Source organism: Tamandua tetradactyla, chromosome 5, assembly GCF_023851605.1.
Source record: "Tamandua tetradactyla isolate mTamTet1 chromosome 5, mTamTet1.pri, whole genome shotgun sequence".
Lineage (NCBI taxonomy): Eukaryota > Metazoa > Chordata > Mammalia > Pilosa > Myrmecophagidae > Tamandua > Tamandua tetradactyla.
Window position 1 is genome coordinate 93,379,126 of NC_135331.1, and position 9,199 is coordinate 93,388,324.

The 9,199-nt window shown below is 46.3% G+C and overlaps 1 long non-coding RNA gene across 1 annotated transcript; it reads right to left on the reverse strand.

Moving 5' to 3' along the window:
• Positions 1-6,943: 6,943 nt before the first annotated feature.
• On the reverse strand, positions 6,944-8,854 carry LOC143682630 (uncharacterized). The gene is made up of 3 exons (XR_013175199.1): positions 8,635-8,854; positions 8,026-8,154; positions 6,944-7,914 (listed from the first exon to the last, which is right to left on the reverse strand). It is a non-coding gene; the product is annotated as an uncharacterized LOC143682630 (long non-coding RNA).
• Between the last annotated feature and the right edge of the window lie 345 nt (positions 8,855-9,199).

Genomic DNA, 9,199 nt, shown 5'->3' on the forward strand with positions numbered 1-9,199 from the left:
TATCTTTCTTTCTGATTGCATTTCTCACAGGGGAATTTTACCAAGCATTCCTAGAAGAATTAATACCTATCTTGCTCAGACTTTTCCAAAAAAAATAGAAGCAGAGGGAACACTTGCTAATTCATTCTATGAGGCCAACATCACTCTCATACAAAAGCCAGATAAAGATACCACCAGAGAAGAAAATTACGTTCCAATATATCTTATGAATAGATTTGCAAAAATCCTGAAAATAATAGCAAACTGAATCCAACAGCACATTAAAAGAATTTAAACACCATGATCTAGAATTATATCTGGAATTTAGCCCAAATATGCAAGGAAGTTTCAACAAAAGAAAATCAACTAATGTAATACACCACATTAACAGAATGAAGGATAAGAACCACTTGATAATCTCGATTGACTCCAAACAGACAAAATCCAGCACCCCTTATTGATAAAAACTCTTAGAAAATTAGGAATAGAGGGAAACTACCTCAACATGATAAAGGCCATATATGAAAAACTCACAGCTGAGATCATACTTAATGGTGGAAGACTGAAAACTTTCTAAGATCAGCAACAAGACAAGGATACCTATCGCCACCACTGTTAGTCAATATTGTGCTGGGAGTTCTAGATAGAGCAATTAGGCAAGGAAAAAAATTAGAAAGGAAGAAGTGAAACTTTCATTATTTGTAGATGACATGATCCTTACACCAAAAATCCTGAAAAAATCCACAAGAAATCTCCTAGAGCTAACAGGTGAATTCAACAAAGTGGTTTGGGTACAATGTCAACAAAAATCAGTAGTGTTTGTATACACTAGTAATGAACAATCAGAAGAATCAAGAAAAAAAATCCATTTACAGGATGCACAGGTGGGTCAGTGTTAGAATGCTTGAGTTTCATGCGTAAGATCCCAGTTTGATTCCTGGACCATACAGCCCTCCTCAAAAAAAAAATCCGTTACAATACCAACTAAAAGAATCAAACATTTAGGAATAAATCTAATCAAGTATATAAAGGACTTGCACATAGAAAGCTATAAAACATGCTAAAAGAAATCAAAGACTTAAATAAAAGAAAGGACATTCCATGCTCATGGATTGGAAGGCTAAATATTGTTAAGATGTCAGTTCTACTGAAAGCAATGTACAAATTCAGTGCAATGCCATCTTATATTCCAACAACCTTCTTTGCAGAAATGGGAAAGCCTATTATCAAATTTATATGGAAGGGTAAGGGGAGATAAACTTTATATAAGGTAAGACTTTGGAATAGCTAGAGCCATCTTGAAAAGGTAGATCGAACTTGGAGGACTCAGGCTTCCTGGTCTTAAAACTTATTACAAAGCCACATTAATCAAAACAGCCTATTACTGGCACAAGAACAGATATATAGACCAATGGAATCAAGTTGAGATTTCAGAATCAATCCTCACAATTATGGTCAACTGATTTTTGAAAATGGGGCAAAGACCACTCAATGAAAAAGAATACTCTTCAACAAATGGTGCTGGGAAAACCAGATCTCTATTTGCAAAAGAATAAAGGTGGACCCCTACTTCATACCATATATAAATAACTCAAAATGGATCAAAGACTTACGTATAAGAGCCAGAACTATAAAACTCCTAGAAGAAAATGTAAGACGGCATCTTCAGGACCCTATGTTAAACAATGGTTTCTTAGATTTTATACCCAAAGACAAGCAACAAAAGAAAAAAATGATAAATGGCACTTCAAAATAACTTTTGTCCATCAAAGGACTTTATCATGAAGGAAAAATGACAACCTATGTGATGGGAGAAAATATTTGGAAACCACATACCCCATAAGGGTTTAATATCTAGAATATATAAAGAAATCCTTCAACTCAACAAGAACAAAAAATCTCAATTAATAAATGGGCAAAAGATGTAAAAAAAAAAATGGGCAAAAGACTTGACTAGACATCTCTTCAAAGAAGATATGCAAATGGCCAAAAAGCACATGAAAAATATGCTCAACATTACTAGCCATTAGGGAAATACAAAGCAAAACCACAATGAGATACCATCTCACATTTACTAGAATGGCCACTATTAAACAAACCAGAAATTGCAAGTGTTGGAGAGGATGTGGAGAGATAAGAACTCTTATTCATTGCTGGTGGGAATGTAAAGTGGTTCAACCTCTGTGGAAGACTGTAGAAAGTACAGAATTACCATAGGACCCAGCAATTTCTAGGTATATATCCCAAAGAGTTGAAAGCAGGGCCTTGAACAGATATTACACATAAATGTCCATGGCAGCATTATTCACAGTTGGCAAAAGATAGAAACAACCCAAGTGTTCAATGAATGGATAAACGAAATGTGGTATATACACACAATGGAATATCATTCAGCTGTAAAAAGGAATGAAGCTCTGATACACACAACAACACGGATGAACCTTAAAGACATCATGTTATGATTGATATGAGAGAGTAAGCAAATGCATGGAGTTAGAATCGAGACTACTGTTTAGCAGGGGGCAGGTTGGGGATAGGAAATGGAAAGTTAAGGTTTAAACTGTACCAGGTTGCTGGGGGGTGCAAGGGTAGTTCAGTGGTAGAATTCTCGCCTGCCATGTGGGAGACCCGCATTCGATTTCCAGTCCATGCATTTCCCAAAAACCAAACAAACAAAAATTCAACACATGACGCTGTAGTAATGGGATACTCACATGGAAAAATAATGAAATGTGACCCCACCGTATACCATACAAAAAGGAAAAATGTACAGGATTCTTATTTGGGTTGCTGGTAATGCTTTGGTAATGGATGATGGTGATGGTAGCACAACACTGTGAATGCAAGTAACAGCCCCGAATTATATATTTGAATGTGGTTTAAAGGGGTTAGGTTATATTTTTGCTACCAGAATAAACTTTAGCAAAAAATCCAAGGAATTGCACAACACAGTAAACCCTGAATGAAAGCATGAACAATAGTTAGTAGTACAATTATAAAAATGTGCTTTCATCAGTTGTAACAAATGTCCCACACCAATTCAAGGAGTTAATAATAGGGTGGTGTATGGGAACCCAGTATTTTATGCGTGATTTTTCTGTAAACACACAACTTCTCTAATAAAAAAGGTTAAGTTCATACACTATAATCTTTCTGGCTGAACACGACGCCATTATTTAATAATAAATTAATGATCTTAGAGCACCCAGGGCAGGCGTCCTGGACGCGGGTTCCTGGGATATCACTCTGATAGCGGAGGCTTTTCTCAGAGGCTTTGTAGTAACATTTCAAGAGAGGAGTAGACGGTTCCGCTTTCCCCAGAGTTGGAGTGCTGACCTGGAGAACAGCGCTGTTTATTTGTGTCCCCCTCCTGGTACTTCTTGGTGGGCCTTTGCTACACCAAAGGCCTCAGCATGGCCAGAAACCAGTCTCCTCAGCTGTTAGGGAGCCTCGCCATTTCCCTTCCAGGCTTGTCAGGACAAGAGGACAAGGTAAGGACGTAAAGCAGCAGCAACAGTGCTTGGCACCGAGAGAGCTTGGAAGATGCCAAGGCCAGCTTTTCCCTTCACATGATGCACTCCACTCCACCCCCTTTAATTATTATTATTTATTTTGGGGGGTGTATGGTCCGGGAATTGAACCCACATCTCCTGCATGAAAGGCGAGCATTCTACCACTGAACCACCCTTGCACCTAATTATCCCTTTTTAATTCACAGCTAATCCATGACACCTAGAAGGAAAATTAAAAGACCACGTATTAACAAAAGAGGGAAGAAGTGACCGAATAGCCTCAGATTTTCACAAGCCATTTTTCTCCATCCTGCTTTTATTTTTATTTTTTTTAAATGTAGGTTTTGATTGATGGAATCAACACCTATTTTTTTTTTATATATATATATAAGCAGGCACCAGGAATCAAACCTGGGTCTCTGGTATGGCAGGCGAGAGTTCTGCTGCTGAGCCATCATTGCACCGCCTTTAAATTTATTTTTAAGTCTGGGTTCTTGGGGTGAGATGTTTCTTCACTTGTGTTTAGATGGTGTTGGAGAGGTGATATCATGGCCCCACTTTGCAAATGAGGGAGCTGAATTCCGGAAAGAGGAAGCGCCTTCCCCGAAGTCATGCAGATAGCAAGAAGTCCAAGCTCAGCACTCGTGAGTCAGGACCCCAAGTGGCCTGTTCTAGTTTGCTAGCTGCTGGAATGCAACACACCAGAGCCAGATTGGCTTTTAATAAAAGGGGATTTATTTTGTTGATTCTTCAGAGGAAAGGCAGCTAACTTTCCACTGAGGTTCTTTCTTACGTGGAAGGCACAAGATGGTCTCTGCTTGTCTTCTCTCCAGGCCCCTGGGTTCCAACAACTTTCCCCGGGGTGACTTCTTTCTGCATCTCCAAAGGCCTGGGCTGAGCTGCAAGTGCTGAGATCAGGAATGCCGAGCTGCTTAGGCTGTGCTACGTTGCATTCTCTCATTTAAGCACCAGCCAATTAAGTCAAACGTCACTCATTGCAGCAGACACACCTCCTAGCTGACTGCAGATATAATTAGCAATAGATGAGGTTCACGTACCATTGGCTTATGTCCGCAGCAACAAGACTAGGTATGTTCACCTGGCCAAGTTGACAACTGAATCTAACTATCACATGGCCTCACAGGGGCAGTGCACTGTCTATCCACGTGGCCCTCAGACACTGACCCCCAAATGCCTACCTGTCCTGAGAGCCTTGTGCTCATACCATGTGCCCCTTGTGAGGTAGCTCCCACGGCCAATGAAGACAAACGCCTGTTTTGTGACCTGCCCTGTCCTAGAGTCCTGTGTGGAGTTGGGGATTAGGTTGCGAGTATACAACCTGATTATGTTTGGAGATTTAGGGCCCCTCAGTCTTGCCTGCATGGAGATACTGGGTTTGTGCCGTCATCCTGGGCCCTTCCCTTGCTTTAAGGGCTCCTCTTTAATCTGTTTTTACTTTCTTCCTGTCTTTTTGTCATTACTATTCTGTTTCCTAGCTACTCCTAGAAAATCTTTTCATTAGTTTCCAAAAAGAGAAACAACATGGAATTGTTTCAATGGCTCAAGTACATTGCCATATTAAAACTAGGCATCGAGGCAGGTAAGGCCAGAGAATTGCGGGCCATGCCCCAGGTTTCTAAAGAATGGCAAGAAGATGAAGTTATCAGCCAAGGACCCCTACTTGTGTGATGACGGTAAGTAATCTCGGCGACACTGCGACATGATGGCCGTAAGAGCCCTGCCTGAGCTGGGCCTGTAGACGCACCCTCCCACCTCTGGTGCCGTGGGCTGTGCCTCTGAAACGTCAGGGTCAAGTGCAGGAAGAGGAGATCTCCATTTACTTAGTCTGCCCATCTGTAGAAGGTGGCAGTTGGACTAGGCGTGGCGATTTCCGCTCTCCATGCTGTGTCCCTGGACCAGATGGACACAGCGTCCTTCCAGCCGAGCTGCGATGCAGTTTCAACCATTGCTTCAGGCAAAGCTGGCCCTTGATAGGAGATGAATTTGCCACACAAGGACCACATGGCCTCTGAGGTCCTTTCCAGCCCTGACATGCTAGGATTTTGTGACTCCAAAAGAACAAGGCTGTTTCTTTGTAAGGATGTCAGGTACAGACAAGTCATCTCCCAGAAGGGAAAGGAAAATGGTAAATGCATACAGTGGGTGACAATTCATCCAAGGCAGCTCCAAGTCATACATCAAACTTTTTGTTATACAGGGATCAAGCAAGGGCCAGTCTTTGATCAGGATTGGATATACTTAATCCTTATGTCATCGTCACACAACTCAGAATTACCACTCCCACTGCACAGATGTGGACACAAACTTAGAGAAGGAAGATGACCCAGCCCCCAGAGTGACGGAATGCCACAGCCAGGACCAGAGGCCAGGGCCGGGCCCCCCAGTGTCCCCTCTTTCCAGCACTCCTCAGCACGTGTGTATGAGTGCCGGGCGACACGGGGATCTGCCTGGTCTGAGTCAGAGGCTGCTCAGTGAATGCCAGCACTCACAAATCCCCTGGAAGGGGCACATGCTTTCTCCTAAAGGGCCGAGGAGTGTCAGGGCCACAGTGCTGGAGAGAGATGACGAGGAAGACTGAAAACTACAGGGGCCAGGATCTGCCTCCACAGTCCCGGGCTCACCTCTTGCCTTCAGATCAGCTTCAGGAAGCTTTGAAACAATGTCTCCGGGGAGCACAGTGGGGATCAAGGTCCTGTGGCAGTGTCTGGTGGGAAGGACACAGCCTTCAGAGCCTGGGAGGCCTGACGTGGCCCCTGACAACACCACAGACAAGCTTGAGCAGTCACTTTGCTCCCTGAGCCTTGGGCTCTTCATTTGTAAAACAGAACTAATTATACTTCATAGGGCTTCAATGGGAAAACAAAAAGCAAAAACAAAACTTTAATGAGCATTTGGTAGGTGCCAGACACTGTCCATATGTATTAACTCATTTAATCTTTACAGCAACCCACAGACCATAAGCGCTACTACTGTCCCCATTTTAGGAAACTGGCACAGAGAGGTTCAGTAACTTTCCCAGGGTAGTACAGCACAGTGAGGGAGCTGGGATTGGAACCCAGACAGTCTGGCCTCAGAGTGGGTGTCAGTAAGAACCCATTATATGAATACATTCTAGACCGCAGTCTTTGGAGAGTCAGAAATGATTCAAGGTGGATAGGACCTTAGAAAGGTCTTAGTTAACCCGTTGTTTAATGGGTGACAACCCCAGCAGTCAGAGGTAAGCTGGTGGCAGAGCTGAGGTGAGTACACAGGACTCGAGACAGCTATACCCAGTCAGGGGTGCTCACAGTTCACAATCCTGAGGTGTCATTCTCGGAAACAACTCCTGGCAAAAGTGCCATCAGTTCCATAAGCATTAACACGAGTCCTGACGAACTCTAAGGCCCAACCACCCTCCAACATTTTCTACCCATTAATCCTGCTTCCAAGCACATTAAACACGTTTGGTGGCTTACACAACTGAGAGTGAAATGTGTTGTGCGGCAAGTAGAACAAAATGGACAGGGCTTGAAGCCAGTGCTGAGTGGAGAGAGAGAAAATACCCACAGCTTGTTACCACGTCTGCGAATTAAAAACCCATGCCCAATCTTCCAAGAAATTATCATGATGATGAATATGCAACTATGTGATGATAGTGTGAATTACTGATTATATATGTGGAATGGAACGATCAAAAGTTAAGAATGTTTGCGTTTGTTTGGTGTTTATTGGTATTTAAAAAAAAATTAATAATAACAACAAACCTATGCCCACAAAACACTGCAGGGCGGTGGGAGTGAGCAGCGGGATAAAGAAGACTCCAGGAAACGAATGGCCTTGCTGGGACCAACCATGACAGGTGTTACTTGGGGAGTAGGGTAGACTCCTCCTTCTGCACCGAGACCCCAAAATAAAACTGAATGAAAACAGGAGGCTTGAGGGAATCACTCTGAAACACACTGACTGTGGGCTCAGGGAGGAAAGTGGGGACACACACTGGGCTGCCTCCAAAGGCAGGGGACTGGAAAGGTGACCCCACCCAGGTGGGGCAGGGAGGTGGAGGGAGGGCCAGGCACACATGCCTCTGGTCAGGCCTAGCCACAGGCCACATGCAGACACACCTTGGTCTTAGGAAGGAGCCAAGGGCAGTCCCTTGGCTAGTTCTCACCGGCGTCCCATGGTTACCTCCTGTTGCTCCTTCCTCATCCACGTTAACTAAATCCACTAATAGAGTGGTTCTAAGGCTGTCAAGGTACAATGCAGGCCAATAATCCGGTGACTGTACGACGCTTGCAGGTAGTAAATCCTGATGTGGGCTGATCCCCAAAGGGCTGTGCCCTCTGCTGATCCAGCTGGCGCACCCTTGCATCTCCCGTGCCAACAGGCTGCGCCAGCGAAACCTCAGGTCTCCCGCTGGCCCTGGCTAGACCAAGCAACAGGCATCTCCGTGTGCTCGGTCTGTTCATCTGTAGAAGGGGTGCTGTTGGATGCACAACCCCCTCCCCAACCTGGCCGCGGGGTGGCAAGCACTAACCCTGGGCGCGGAGCCTGCCGCTCTGCACTCGGGCCACCAGGTGGCAGTGTGGCCGCTGCAGGGTCCTGGAATCCAGCCGCCGAAGAAGGTGGGTTCCCCACGTCGGGCAGGGACTGGGGCCGGGGTAACCTGCGGGCACCGAAAGGGAGGGTCATGGTCCTTCGGGAGTGGCTTGGGAAGGATGATGAGGAGAGGACAGGCATGATTTTCCAGAAAGTCTCCAAGCCCGGAGGTCTTCTGAATCCCGGACAAAGAGGCGGGCGACTGTGTCTGTGAGTGTGTGTGTGGGTGTACGGATGTCTACATGTGCACGTGCGTGTGTGTCACTGTGTGTGTGAGAGTGACGGTGACCTTACGGCTGGGGGTGAGTGTGTCGGTGTGTGAGCGTGAGTGTGACTGTGAGTGCGTGCAGAGGGGAGAAAGGCGGAGGGGCAGGCTCAGGTGTCGCCAGAGAGACTGCAAGGAAACCATAAATCTAGGCCATGTCCTTCCTTATCAGCGAACCCTTCTGGGGCAGTAGGGCCAGAGCGCAAAGTTCACACAGACAGCATCTGCGAGGCACGGAGCGTGGCAGAGGAATTGGAGGGGCGGGGGGGGGGGGGGTCCGACCTTCCAAAGGCTCCAACGGGAAGGGGCCGCACCCAGCCCCTTTTAGCCCCAGACTCGGAGCTCGGACCCCGGACCCGGCAGAGCTGTTGTTTCAGTTGTGTGAGCAGGAGAGCTCAGCATTCTGAGCCTCAGTTCCTTCACCTGCGGAAACGGCGCAGGTCCCGGGGGCTGCCTTCCTGAGGATTAAGGGGGATGTGTAAATGAAGCGCTCGGGAGAGTGCTTGCGTGGCGCGTGCGGAGAAAGCACGAAATCAGGCTTCACAAAGGGCCCCACGCAGCGCTGCCTCGGTAACCACTCCGGAGGCCATTATCTGTCCTCTGCCGGCCCCCAGCCTTCCGGAGAAGGACATTCCTAATAGCGATGGGCTTTCTGAGGAAGGAGTGGGTGCCTCCTCCCTGGGTGGGGGTGGGGTGCAGGCCGAGGCTGGAGGGACAGCTGGGGCCGCGTTGAGTAACGGGGTGGGAGGGGCGCCTGGAGCCGGCTGTCGGACTGGTGACCTTCGAGATCCCACTCCAGCTTCCGCCACCCCCAGAGGACTGTAGGTCATTTGTAGTATTGACTCAG